Consider the following 14,546-nt stretch of genomic DNA (forward strand, 5'->3'; position numbering starts at 1 on the left):
TGGCGCTGCGCACTGCAGACCGTAGTCCAGTGCACCCGGAGGAGGACTCCACTCGTCGACTTTGATTGAGTTCCCCGCTGCTTCTGCCTCACTTCCTCTTCCTACAGACGTGATAGCACTGTTACGGTCACATCCAGATTATAATCCCGGGCCCCCATGGTGAGCCACAGCCACTAGCAAACACACTGCAGGCAGGCACCCCCCCGTCGGTAATTGGCAGCAGACTTGTGTCAAAGCTGCGCGGCGCTGCAGGAATTAATCATGCAGTCTGGAACCAGGCGCATCAGGGCGGGCAGATTAATTGTTACATTGTAGCACTCTCTGCCACTCCAGAGCTGAGAGCAGATGGATCTTTAACTATTTATGATCTTACTGAGCCCAGCAAGCAGCTGCTGGCAGCACGTCTCGGAGCAGCAGAGCCGGCGCACAGGTGCACAGGCGCCGCCGGAGGCACGCGCTAGCGAGTGGCATTAAATACGTGACAATGCATTTCAGTGCGATGATGCGGTACACCACACTGAAATGCGTGATACTTGGCAGGCATGTCCTGAATGACCTCATGTTGCTCCACCCAATGCATTTCGGGCTCTGTAACCCTTCGTCAGGGGTAACTGCAATAATAAAAAGCACATATAAATAGTCTACTCAATAGAAACCACCCTTATCAACTGAGTGTGAAACATGCTGCACAGGTAGTAATATTCCCTGACGTTTACCTCTAATGGATCCCCATCTAAAATGTATGTGAACAATCATGCAATCATGGTGATAGTTCCCCCTACCTACTGCAAAACTATATATATATACCCAGCCTAAATTACTTGCTGTGAAAGCCAAGCATTCATAAATATGTGGTAAAACAACCCCCTTGCCTTCTATACACTAATACATCTATAGTGAATACCTGCTTCTTAAATAAATATTAAGGGGCAGATTTACAACTTCTGGCGCATCTCTGCAAATCAGCAGGGATGCACCAGAACAGATGCGTCACGTAATCCCCCCCCTTGCGCCACCACGGATGCGTCACATTTACAATGCGGCGCACCATGGTGCAAGGAGAGGAAAATGCGTGACGCATCTTGTAGCGTACAGGTGGCACATTGCTGGAGTCGCATCGCAAGCGGAACGCAACTCCTGCAATGCACAGGGGCCGCCCAAACTTAACGTGGTGCGTCACTCCTTATGCCTGCTTCAAGCAGGCATAAGGATTTGATGCAGCAGCGTTGTAAAACTGACTCAGTGAAATCTTGTAAATTTCACTGCGTCAGTTTTACAGGGCTTTCCTGCGAGGGAACGCTCACGCTGTGACAGAACGCCCACATGAAACCTGACGCAGGTTTCATGTGGCGCAGGGCTTTACAACGTGAAGCCTCTGCCTAGATGAGTCACGTTGTAAATAAGTTGCAACGTGGCACATGGTTTATGCTGCCGCTGCGTCACAAAAGTGACGCAACGGCGGCGTAAAAGTGTCACAAGGGGCTTGTAAATCTGCCCCTAAATGTCCAGTAACGTAAATCTATTCAACATTAACTTGAAAGCCGTAGCTGGAGATGCAATCGCCTCCTGTATGCTACATTTGGCCACCATCGTTGTGTGCCTCTTCGCCTTCACGTTTCCATCGAGATTCTCACACGTGAAAGCCATCTGTTTTTAATCCCTCACGAAGGTGTGGCCCTGCCTCCGTGACGTGGGAATCTGATTCCTCTAACGGCTTTCCGTCCAATAGGCTCTCAAATTATACTGTTCCATTCTTATAACACAAATAACACAAACATATCTATCTGATCTGAAACCTCCAGAGCAGCCTAGAAGGAGTTGGTGGATGGAGAAAAGATGGACAGAGCAGATTTGTCTTAATTCCATAAACGTCTGGCATTGGAGCATTTAGATGTGGTTAGAAATGCAATTTTGCAATATTTCGACAATTATATGTACCTTGATTGCCCCTTTATTGGCAGCTTGTCCCATAATCGAAGTTCAGCACTGAGTTGGTGCGAATGATAGGTATGCAAGATCAACAGAATTAAGCTTAAAGGTAGGAACTAAATGGATTTGACAGGGATCAGCATCACAGTAGTTATGAATCCAGTCACGCTGTCACTAACATGGTTGATGTTGGTAGAAACCAATTATGATTATGATGAAGAGAACCCCAGCCACGGTGTTACACTAAAGTTAGTGCTTTCCCAGATCAAGCATTCTGAAACTATACAGCCTATCAGTATGGATGGCCGGGACTACTGCACTTGCAGTCCTCTGTCTCATGTAACTTTGCCTATCCTCTACGTTAAACACAAGCGGTTCTATCAGAGAATATTTCCCATGAACTAAGGCGCTGAACCTAACAAGTTTAAAAACCTTACCCCGAGCAGATCTGCGTCAACCAGCTGGGGTTAGTGTAGATAAATGGACCGATCGATTGGCAGTCATACAAAATGCTCAGGGTGGATTTGCCTTTCAAATGGTTTTTCCTGGCTCCCCCTGGCTGGTGGCAGCCTCTCTGTTTAGACTCATGTAAATGCCGTATTTTTTTCTACCTGCTTTAGTGGAATCTGTGGTGATTGAGGTAAATATGCACGTTGTATGTTTGTTTTGTGCAGCCATATTGTCGAGCAGTTTTAATTATTTAAAATCATGTGAATTCTCTTTAATTAGTCTTCACAGCCCATCAGGTAGCAAGCATAGGAACTTTCTGGAATCTTTACTGTTTGTCGTTACTGGTGATTACATTTTAAACATAGAAACTCTAGAAGGGAAGCAATCAAATGCAGGATTCATACAAGTAAGTGTGACTGGAACCGTGCAAACTATTTAAGAACTGTACACTGACTGAATTACGCCCTTATCACCGCCCTGCAGGGGTAGACCGGTTAGCTGTCTTCCCTTTTATTGGCGTCATCATTATCAATATTAATTATTATGCTACATAAAGGCTCTCCTTGGGCCACAGCGATCACTGAACGCGCACTTCGGGACATCTGGTTGAAGCACCACACACACAACTCAGCACTGCATCTGATTTCAATCTTTTTTTTTTAAGTTCAAAAGATTTTTATTGGATAAGTAAAGGTGTCAATACATGAGAAAGAATACAAACATATCTTCAAATAGAGGAGAAAAGTAAAACATGGTAATGAAAATATACAGTTAATCAGAGGATAACAAAAATTTGAGGCTAAATAACAAAAAAACAGCGCTGGTAATAATGAGCAATAAGGTAGCTTATGTAGAGAGAATAGTGCAGATGAAAAGCAATGTCACTCAGGGAGGCTTAGGGACCTCTTGCTGAATAGGTGATACATGAGAGGAGCGTTTAGCACAGGTATCTAGGTACAAGGTTACAGGAAGCCATAAATCATGTCGTTTAGCAGCTAAACTAAGGGGGTGCACAAAAACAGTATCTAGCCTGTGATTATAACAAACATTGTACCACCATGCTTTAAAAGAAATATTCGTAAAGTTTTTCCAGTTGACGGTGATTTGCTGGAAAGCAACAGCTAACAACAAATCAACAATTTGCGTATTAAGGTCAGTGTCATCCCAACACGGAGAAAGGCTTCCTAAAAAAATATTGACAAAAGAGAAGGGGGATGTAGTGTGAAATATGGCATTGATTTGGGCCCAAACTAGTGTCCAGAAATCTTGCGTGAAAGTGCAAGAGAAAAGCATGTGAAACAGAGTGGCCTTAGGAGCAGAACAGGACCAACAGAGATCCGGTGTAGAAGAAAATCTCTTATTCAACACCTGGGGAGAAAAGAGAAGTCTGTTGTATATGAAGAAAAGAGTTTGTGTAAGGGAAGCAGCTCTAGATGTCTTGCAAAGTTTGGTCCATAATTTATCCCAAAGGGAGGTGGGCCAAGAAATGGCAAGGTCAGATTCCCACTGTTCCTCAACTTTGGATTTTGGTCTAGGTGTGAGGATCGTATGAAATGAGTGGTATAATGAGGAGGCTGTAGGGTGAGTACGCAAGAAGGAATGAAGCTGTGAGGTAGGATTGGGAGGGTGAGGATGCATGAGGGGGTTAGAGAGAAGAGCATAAGTGGACATGACTGCATTTTTAAGCGCAAGATACTTGCAGGCAAAAGAACGGGGGAGATGGAAGTGTTGGCTGAGAACAGAGAAGGATAAGAAATCAGAATTAGAGAAGAGTTGAGATACCCAGATTAAACCCCTCTGTCTCCAGGTTTTCCAGTAAAGGGGCTTGCGATTGATGGTTATACTGTTGTTGTGCCAGATAGTGGAGTTAAGAAACTCTGTTACAGAGGAGGGGGGACCTGGGGAGGTGGAAAGAAGCAGCTTGGCTGTAAACTTGTGGATAGGAATGGAGGAAAAGTGAGGCTTGCGAGAGAATGAGAGGTATTCAGCAAAGGTGAAGGGGGATAGGGAAAGTCGCTCAATGATAACCCATAAGGGGGACGGCTCAGCAGGGTCTTGCAGCCAATGGGAAGCTTGCCGCAGAAGGAATGCCTTGTGGTAAGCGGGAAAATTCGGAAAGTTAACTCCACCCTCAGACTTGGGGAGTTGCAATCTGAGCAGGGACATACGTGCTTTTTTGCCGGACCAGAGAAAGGAAGAGAGAATAGTGTTAATTTTCTTAAAGAACTTAGCAGGGATAGGGATTGGGATGTTGGAGATGGTGTAAAGGACTAACGGGGAGAGCATCATTTTAATCGTATCAAGACGACCCCACCAGGAGAGGTATAATGGGTGCCATCTGGAAGTGAGGTCGGATAATTTCTGGATGCATTTATTGAGGCACATCGAGACAGTGTCAGAGAGGGAGGAAGTAATGTGTAGACCTAGATATTTGATGTGTGAGGGGCTCCAAGTAAAATTGGACGCCATAAAGTCCGGTTTAAAAGTGAACTTAGTAAGGGGTAAAATCTCACACTTGTCATTGTTTAGCTTATAACCTGAGATCTGAGAGTAGTCATGGACTTCAGCTAGAAATGCGGGAATAGAAGTTGCGGGGTTAGACATGAATAATAGAATATCGTCTGCGTAGGCAGCAAGTTTAATGTTAGTGTGGGAGACTTGGAAACCGTGTAAGTTGGGATTCTGACGAAGCTTTGAAAGAAAAGGTTCCAGGGCCAAATTAAAAAGAAAAGGGGAAAGAGGGCATCCCTGACGAACGCCCCTGCCTAGATTGAAAAAAGAGGAAACTAGACCGTTGGCACAAACCGCCGCTCTAGGGCTGGAATAAAGGAAGGAGATAAAAGAAATAAAACATGGGCCAAATCCAAACTATTTGAGGGCGGAGAAAAGGAAAGTCCACTCCACCCTATCGAACGCTTTTTCTGCATCTAGGGCAATGGCTGCTAGGGAATGTTGGAACTGTGGAGATTTAGAAAGGACATTAAACAAAAGTCTGGTGTTATCTGTGATGAAGCGACCTTTGACGAAGCCAGATTGTTCAGGGCCTAGCAATTCGGGAAGATAGGGGTCTAATCTAATGGCGAGAGATTTGGCATACAGTTTATAATCAATGTTGACCAAAGAAATTGGTCTGTAATTCTTACAGTGCTGGGTGTCTTTGCCTTCTTTGGGTATGATACAAATGTGGGCGTCTGAGAATGTACCTGAGGAAGAGCCATTTAATATGAAGGAATCAATAAGGGAGTGGAGTCTGGGCAACAACAATTTGGAGAAATGCAGATAAAATTCAACTGTGAATCCGTCTGGCCCAGGGGCCTTGTCCTTCTTGAGTGACTGAAGTGCTGTACGTAATTCATCACTGGAGATTGGTGATTCAAGGGCGGATAAATCAACAGGGAAATTGGAAGGTGGTTGGATGGTGGCAAAGAAAGTAGCAAGAGAATGAGCAGTGGGGTGCGTCTCAGAGGAATAGAGTTTGGAATAAAACTGGGAGAATTGCTCTAAAATATCAACATCTGTATGTTTTAAAACAGAATTAACATCGTAGACAGATTCAATATTCAGTTTGTTTTGTTTGACTTTTAAATAATTGGCTAAGACCTTCCCCGCCTTATTTTTACCTCCATAGAATTTAGAACTGGATTTCAACAAATACAATGAAGCATCCTCAGTGGATTGTTTGTTATATTGCATCTTAGCAGCAGTGAGAGCAGTCAGACTTTCTTGCGAGTGGGATGTATAGAAGGAATGCTCTAACTGTTTAATTGTACAAAGGAGGTCACTGGTGCGTTTACGAGCATTCTTGCGTTTAGTAGCTACAAAGCTGATAATAAAACCTCTGGCTGCTGCTTTATAGGCGTCCCAGACAACGTGGTTAGGCATAGTGGGTGTGTCGTTAATGGTGAAAAATTCTGTGGTGAAATCTACAAAGGAGGCGGAGAATTTGGGATCGAGGAGTAAGGTGTTGTTGAAGCGCCATCTCTTTGGTCCAGTGGACTTGGGTAAGATGTCAATGTTTATCAAAACGGGGGCATGATCAGAAAATAAGATGAGGCCTATGTCAGCGTGGGTGAGGGATTGGGACATATGGTGGGAGAGGAAAATATAGTCAATACGTGACTGGGAATGGTGAGTCGGGGAATAGAAGGTGAATTCTTTAGAAGTGGGATTGCAGAGACGCCAGGCATCAATGAGTTTATGTTGGGATATCGCTTGAGCGAAAAGCTTGTGAGATTTATTAGGGATATAAGGTGCCTTGGAGTTTCTGTCTAAAAAAGGATCAAGGGGTAGGTTACAATCACCTGCTAAAATAAAATTATCATCAATATATTCAGTGATACGGGAGGCCATTGCGCGCCAAAAAACCTGATCACCACCAGTAGGGGCGTAGATATTAAGAAGGGAGAGAGGGACGCCTTTTAAGGAGAGTTTGACGTACAACCATCTACCTTCATGGTCTGATTCAGAAGCTAAGAGCAAATGAGCAAGAGATTTGCGAACCAGTACAACCACACCATTTCTTTTACCATCACCCGGAGATGAAAATACAGCACCCACCCAACCTCTCTTAAGTTTAGCAGCTTCATCGTCAGACAGATGGGTTTCTTGTAAGAAGGCAATATCTACATTTAATTTGGCTAAATGAGAGAGAATTTTTTGTCTCTTGATAGGAGAATGCAGACCTTTAACATTCCAGGATAAAATTCGAACTGACATTAAGGATTAATCAAAAAGTGGGCCAATTGGAGAGTAGGACAACAAGAAAGTGCCTCGGAGCAAGCAAGGGCACAAGAAAGAAAAAGAATGAGGTGAGAGCTGACGTGATGGAACAAGGAAAGAAGAAAAAATGAGAGAGGAACCAGTGAGGCCATAAAAATAGGAGAGAGAGAAGAAAATAGAAAGAATGGTAAGAAGATACAGTAATTCTGAAAAATAGTGGTAAGTAAGGTCCAAGGGAGAATCAAATAGGTAAAGGGAGATGAATACGAGCAAGAGAGCCAGTATGCAGTGGGGAGAAGAAGGAGTGACGAAAGAGAAGTGGAGGAGAGCCAAGGAAAAGGTAACGACACCAATAAATCTGAAAGCAACGAGGGAAGAGGTAAGATAAGAAGATATAGAACATAGCAAAACATGATAAATAAGGAATAAAGGGTACTTACGAGGGGTAGCAAGGGAAAAATACAATCAGGAACTGGGAACAAGCGGAAACACACATGGAGATGAGGGGAGGGAGGTAGGGCCAACTGGGAGAGGCAAGGCATTCGGGGTGAGGGAGATGTCCAACCAGAGATAACACAACGGAACGCAAAACAATGATCTGTGAAGGGAGAAAAAGAACATGGTTAGAAACTCGAATACAACGAAGATAAAAAACAAACATATGGCCAACTGAGGAGCCAGAACAACACTTTCAGACGAAAAAATGAAAAATATAATCTTAACTAGAAGTCATACAATCTGAAGAACCTGCAAACAATGAAGGGATTAAAGCAGAACAAATTAGAGAGTCAAATTGCAACTACGAAAACAAGTCATGGTGGGTTAGAAGAGGGACCAGCTATCTCCATGTCAGGTTGACCGCAGGAGTTCAGGAAACTTCGAAGTCGCGCAGGATCCTCATATGTCGTAGTCTTGTTATTATGAGTGACCTTAAATAGACAAGGATGAAAAAGTCCATATCTGGCACCAATGGAGCGAAGGTCAGGTCTCATATCTAGGAAGGCCTTGCGGCGGTTTGCAGTGGTCCTGGCATAATCCTGCGCAAAGAACAAAGTGGAGCCTGACCATGTGAGGCGAGGAGAGGCTTTGGCGGCTAAGAGGACTTTCAGCAAGTCTGTGTACTCAAGAAAGTACATTATTACACCTCTAGGCTTCGTTGACGCGGAAGGAGAGGAGGAAGCTCGACCAAGCCTGTGGGCACGTTGGATATTCAGTGAAGTGTCTTCAGGTAGGTGAAGAAGCTTCGGGAGAAAGGACTTGAAAAAACTGATGGGATCATTTCCCTCACAACCCTCCACCAAGCCATAAAGACGGAGATTGTTGCGTCTGCTGCGATTTTCAAGGTCCTCCACCTGCTTCTGAAGAGAGGAAATCTGCGTGTGCAGATGGGAGACCTTGGACGCGGATTCCTGAAGAGAGGAAACGTCGCGTTCCACCAACGACACTCTTTCGTCCATCGAAGCCCAATTGTCAGTGAGAATCTGCAATTTAGCATTCGTCTCCTCCATGTAAGGGCGCAGGGCCCGTATCTCTTCGAGGATTAGCTCCATTGAGATGGGCGAGGAGGACTTAGGAGGCGAAGGCGGGTCTTTCTTTAACCTCTTAGAGTTCACTTTTGCCAAAGGCTGTGAGGAGATGTCCGCAGTTGATGTCATCTCGGTTGAAGATAAAGACTGAGAAGCTTCCAAATGAGCCAGTGCTGTGAATAATTTGGAATTCTTAATATAACTACGTTTTTGGACTTGACTGGAGCAATGCGCCATCAGCACGCTAATGGAACGTGAGGTCAAAAAGAAGAAAGAAATATCTTACTGCCCAGCTGAAAAAGGACCAGGGAGCAAATTAAAAAAGGAAGGGAAATGCCAGGCCACAGAATTGGAGTCAAAAATGTTGGAGGCTAGAGTCATAAAGATGGCCGCCATATATGAGGAAAATTGAAAATTCCAGTCAGCTGAAAGAGGCAACGGAAATAATCATAGTTGAAGAGAGAAGAAAAAAGTCACCTTAGAGTGCAGATTATCCACATCTGTGCTTCAGGAGGTGCTGGGGACAGTAGTATAAGCGTGAGGCGTCCAGGGGATCCATGCGCGATAAGGCGCGCTGCTGAGGCGATCACGGGCGAGAGTAAACAAGATGGCGGCCGCGGCCGATAACGAGCCGCGACCGAAAATAAAATGGGCTGTAAGTCCTAAAATAACTGTGCCTCAGCGCCAAAAAGGGATTAAAAATGATCTTGGCATGTTCCGACAGGGAAGACTGCCCTTTGTTGGTGGAAAAGGAGGCGCGAACCGCCGGTAGACCCTGGTGTGGACGGAGCTCCTAGCCGAACGCCGCCATCTCCTTCGGGCGCCAAGCCACGCCCCCCATCTGATTTCAATCTTGACAATAGAGTGAATTCATACTTACATGGTTGCACGTTTCCTAAATGGAGGTTAGGGACAGAAAACTCACTGGTGTCAAGGTGGGTAGCGGCATTAGCTGCCAACTTCGGGGACATTGGCCACCAGGTTCACGGGCAGGTGGCAACACTCTGGGGCAGATTTATGAGCCCCTTGCGCCACTTTTGCGTCACTTTTAACATGGGAAAAGTGACGCAAAAGTGGCGCAAGGGGCTCATAAATCTGCCCCACTGTATTTATTTGCAGATCACCTAATCGCCCAGTGCCTACAATTCAGCACCTCGTTTTCCCAGGCAAGAAGGCACACAAAATGCAATGTCTGCCAGGCTGCAGTATTGGGCAGCATCCGTCAGGGCCAGGAGGCTAGAGTGCAGGCTGCATGCGGATGCCGATAGAAGGCAGCAGCTTTAGGGCAATGCAGCCACCCAGTGCAAACCTTGAGGAAGAGGCCTTAAGAGATAACAAAGGTTTTAAAAGACCCTGCTGCAGAGGTCCTTGTTTGAATCAGCAATCGCGGGCACAAATATAGAGGTCCGATAATGCTGGTGTGCGAACTTTTCTACTGGAGAGAGACTGGAGTATTGATTAGGCCATCTCTGCCTCTGATAAAATACCGTAGAGGGTTAGGGCACCCGCTTGGAGGATTGGGCATCAGGCAGAGCACAGGATGGTTTACATAGATAGCGTGGCCGTAATCCTTGTTTTCTTTTGTTACTGGTAGGTCATAAATTAAAACCTATTATAGCCCAGTGGGCTATGAGCCGCCATGAAAGGGTGCTGACAAAACGGAAAGGTATTGGTTTGGTGGGTTTGTTTTCACCAGTCTCTAAATATGAGGGAAACTACAAGATGATAGCTGGAACCAGACTAATGAGGTCCAGCTCTGTACCAGTTCATTAGTATTAAGGAAGGTATGTGGGGAATATTTGGTTCAATTCAGAACTTGCGCAAAGCCTATGCCTATGGCAGAGCAGGATGGCTGAAAACTTGCGTGCAGTCACCCCGGCACCCAACATAGCACATTTGCAAAAGCTTGCTGGGGGCAGCAAAAGCTAATCGTAAGTTCCAACGATGCTGCGGCTGAAGGTGAGCTAGGTTATACACAATACCGATAAAATAGAGACAAACTGGGCCATCAACGAATAGCGACCACGCGCAGGATCACATGTGCATGGTAAAGTGGGGGAGCACAAGATCCCAAAGGGAGCCAGGGATTCAGTCAACCATAGGAGCAGTGTCAGTAGTTAGAACCTTATCAGGCGAGGACCAATAGTTAGCGGCAAAGTACTAGGGGCATGCTGGACTAAGACACAGTAAAAATGTAGCTAGTGGACTAGGAGCACAGTCTGAACGCATTGGAGGGGCTCTTTTTCTCAAAGTAGGGATGGATGCAGATGGTGAGCTAGGTCACACACAAGAGAATAGATGTGAGACTCACCATCTGGATGGATGTAGCGGTGCAGGGAAAGAGCTGAAGTCAGAGAACCCTTCCTCCAGGGTGTCCCCTGGGGTAAACATGTGAAAAGGTTCAGCTACCTGGCAGAGAGCGATAGGTTACTCTGGAACATTATTCAAGGACTGGAACTAAATTTCTTGTGGGCCTGAGGGGAGCTGTCAGTAGTTGGTAAACTATATCTAGCGTGGTGGGAGTCACAAGGTTTAACAATAAATATCTTCACATAAGGATGTAAAAGGGCAATTTCCTGAGCAAGGTCCTTGGGATGCCTTAACGGCAGGGACTCTTGAGACAAATGCAATTGCCCGAAAAAGTTCCTTGGGATGCCTTACGGCAGGAACTCTGGAGACAAGAGCCCGGACAAGGTCCTTGGGATGCCTCATGCCAGGGATACTTGAGGGATAAGGTAAAATAGTCAGCGAGGGGTGGACACAGCACTTGCAGCCCAGGCACGAACGCCACTAATTCAGTAGCAAGTTGAAGCCTCGAAGCAGCAACCTGCTGTACCAAGTGACAGAAGTACAGCTGTCACAGCAGATGGATGCAATTTATGACAACTTGGAAGAGACATCATAACTGTAAGGTTGACGCATTACAGAATTAGGCAAATTATGGTCATTAATATGGAAGAAAGTATTGGAGGTATTCTGTATAACCTGTTATGAGATGGTCTGAGTTGTAATCAGAGATAAGCCAAAATGAGCATGTTGATGACCAATGCCATCATGATAAGTCTGTGAACGTATCATGTGAATAAACTGCGGCGATTCTAACACCACAAAGGTCTTGGTGTATATAATTGATGGGAATGGAAGAATGGCTTGAGGCCCCTTGAGATGCTCGCACAGCTGGGGGGGGGTTGTGGTAGTGAATGGGCACATCCACTCTTTATGTAATGAAGGAGAAAAGGAGGTATTGCATATTTTTACTGGTGATGTTATTATGTGTAGCTCCATAGTGTACCAACATTCTTAAATGCAGGTGTACATAAATGTAGAAATATAAGAGTCACAACATTATTTTCTGGCCACCAAATATAAACATGCATACATTCCTACATGATGAATATACATGAACATGGCTAAATACAGACAGATTTGTCAAAAAACATAAATGTTATAAAACTTGGTGCACTACATCTAATGAGCTCCAGTAAAGATGTGACATGGCATTGCCTGCTACAAAGAACCAGCAGACTGTGTAACGAAGCAGAATTAGAAATTATGTTTAAACATGGAAAGATATAATATTTTAAGATCTAACATCTGAACAATTGCATCTATAAATGCACACTTACCAGAAAGAGACATTTATGGCAGTAGGTTTACTTACTGGAGTGCTTGAGTTCATTAGAAGAAAACTATTTTCCATGAAAACACACCGTCATTACCGGAAAGAAAAGACATTTGCAGATGTACATATATCTATAGGAGTGCTGGAGTTTATTATTAGAAGGCAGACTCTGACTCCCTATTATCAGTGGTTTTAAGCTCTGTCAAGGTAACCTCTTTTATTATTCTCTTAAGTAAAACAGTAAACTCAACTATGATAAATGGATCGCTACATTTTTGGAAATTCAGAGTTAAATTGCCTCATGTTCAAAGATAACCACAACAGCAAAGATATATGTAAAATAATAATATAGAGGGCGGAGGACGCAATATCAGACATAATTAATGGACAACATAATTCTCACCAGAATAGTTATGTTAAATTGGATACAGCAATTATATATGAAAGGATAAAACTAACATTATGACAAAAACATAAAGAAAGTCAGTGGAGCTAGTTTGAGCATATCAATTTGCTAAGTAATGATCTGAGAAAGTAACATCAGACATAATAGGAGGAAGAGGACAAATAAAGACAATAATTCTCACCTGAATACCAGACCATCTATATATGAAAGGATAAAGCACGCATATTGTGACAAAACACAAAGAAAAGGCAGTTGACCATATCGATTTACAAAGTGAAAGTCTAAACATTTACAAACTTTGAGCTAGATTCTCAAAGGTAAAGTTACACGTTAGTGTAAGTTTAATCTATTTCAGTGATAGGCCTATGTGAGCAGTTGTCCGCCCGATTTCAGAATCTCCTCAGTCATAAAGTTAATATTATCATAAAGTTAATATTACATCATAGTTTGTGAATGCCAAAAAAAGAGTAATCTTCCACAAAAGTGTAAGTTCATCTTTGTGGCTCAGGCCCGCTGCTTCGATATCATCTTAAAAAATTACTATGTATAGATATTCTCACAGTAAATGCTACTTCTGTCATATTTGTTGACAAATCTTAAAGGGTACATTATCCTATATGCAGCAGTGGAATAGCTAAGCTATTTTCTTAGTAAAGGTGATTAGTGTTGTTGCAATTAAATGGTAAAGAGAATTAGAGCGATATTTGTACAGAAGGGCTTAACTCTATCACAGTGTTGAAGCTTCAATAATTGAGCCTAGATCTGTGTGCATACTCTAGCTTTCATGGTTATGCAAGATCAAATATAAACAGACATATGCATATCCAGAAGTGTTGGGCTCATAACATCTGAGACCAAATAGTATTATATTATAATTTATAAAAGCAGCTGGATTTCAAAATAACCAAAATGGATGTACTGTGTTGCACTCATGTATTTTTATCTCTTAGACTATATAAAAACTCCAGCGTATGGAGAATCACACAGATTATAGAAATCGTTTATCTTTCATGCAATGGTTAGTAATTATAGGTTCTGTTCTTTTAACATTCAAAAACAAAACAGAAAGCCAAGAAGAAATATGCAAACTATTACTTAACAAGGACTGTACTTTAACTTTTGCCTGTAAAGTGCAGAGACATCCATTGGTCTTTTTGATTTGAGTTCAGTGAACTGATTATACTTTAATTTATGCTAACATTTGAGAAGCATTACATTTTTTATAAAAAGTTAGCATTCTGTCACATAATTATAGGCATTAATTCTCTGAAAAATGGTCTGTCATTAAAAGAACAGAATAATCTTTACTATCTGAATAGCAGGATAAACAAGTGTAGAACATTTTGTCTTCAATAAAAAACGTATTTCATTCAAAAGAATATGTGGCACTGAATTGAATGAAGTCTTTATTGTCTGATTAATAAAATCATTACAATCAAAGGATAAATGTAAAATTGTATACTTATAAATTCATAATAGAAGGAGTTTAAAAGGAATTATGAAAACATAGCCAGTTAAAATGGTTCATCAAAGTTCAAAATGATTGTTCTACAAATATTATGTGACATAGTGATAACATAACAACTGGATCATTGATATCACATTTACACATTATTAGAGCAGGTTTTAGAACTACTGATTACATATCATATTGGAACATTCTTGAAAATTACATTTCATTATTGAATATAAATAGGACACTGTTATTCTATGGGCAAATATATGTTCAATAAGGTATAATTCCATGCATTATGGCCCTCTACAGCAATTAGTACAATGTATCAGTCCAGAGCTACAAAGAGCCTCCGTACTTGCTTATCCAAACTGAGCTACAATACAGTCACGTTTCGTAAATCCGATAGAACTATAGACCGAGTAGTTCAATAAAATGACA

The 14,546-nt window shown here is 42.9% G+C and overlaps 1 long non-coding RNA gene across 1 annotated transcript in view; it reads right to left on the reverse strand.

Annotated features, from left to right (window-relative positions):
- The window catches only part of LOC146797620 (uncharacterized), a 125,760-nt gene that overhangs the window by 18,967 nt on the left and 92,247 nt on the right, over positions 1-14,546 (reverse strand). The window contains exon 2 of the long non-coding RNA XR_014968507.1: positions 7,539-7,696. This is a non-coding gene — a long non-coding RNA (uncharacterized LOC146797620). The remainder of the gene's footprint in view (positions 1-7,538; positions 7,697-14,546) is intronic.

The sequence above is a fragment of the Triturus cristatus genome, chromosome 9 (genome assembly GCF_964204655.1).
Source record: "Triturus cristatus chromosome 9, aTriCri1.1, whole genome shotgun sequence".
Taxonomy (NCBI): Eukaryota; Metazoa; Chordata; class Amphibia; order Caudata; family Salamandridae; genus Triturus; species Triturus cristatus.